Consider the following 707-nt stretch of genomic DNA (forward strand, 5'->3'; position numbering starts at 1 on the left):
TATAAGAGTCTTATGCAGATGTAATGTTTTTTTTAAGCATTTCTATAATAAATGTTTTTATAGAGCTCAAGAGATACCATTGTCAAGTCCTGCACCCGACCCGTTGCATACCGGCTCTAATATATATAATTATACACAATATATAAAAATATATACTCATTTTGTTTAAACTCTGTTGGAAACTTACAGAATTGAAAATAGCCTTACTTGTTGTATTAGGATTTTCCTTTCAGAATAACAAATTCAATGAACAGAAGCTACACGGCCTGTCTCTGGTCCAGATGAGACTTCCAATTTTTAAATGTATTGGAAACTAAGCCCAACTTTTATCCGTGTATCGTTCGTTCATTTCTTAACCGATTACAAACCCGAAACCCAAACAACGGGGGGGGGGGAGTTTTTGATTTTGGGTGTAATTTCATATAAATGTGACGCATGACGATCGGTGCAAAGTTGGGGGCCGTTGGGCCCAGCGGTGGCAGCCGGTCATGGACCTGGACCTCCGCCGGCTTCGACCGGGTGCCGCGGCCCGGCAGCGGGGTCCAGACCCTCCAGCCGCGGGGCGTGTGGCGGCCCCGCCGCCCCGCCGCGGGTTCTCCGGGGCCAGGTGCACTTACGCCGACCGGCCGCGCGGGGGCGCCGTCCCCCCAGTTTTCCGCCGGAGCGAGAAAAACGCGTCCCAAACATCCGGTTCTCCCGCGCAGGAA

Source organism: Zeus faber, assembly GCF_960531495.2.
Source record: "Zeus faber genome assembly, chromosome: 8".
NCBI lineage: Eukaryota > Metazoa > Chordata > Actinopteri > Zeiformes > Zeidae > Zeus > Zeus faber.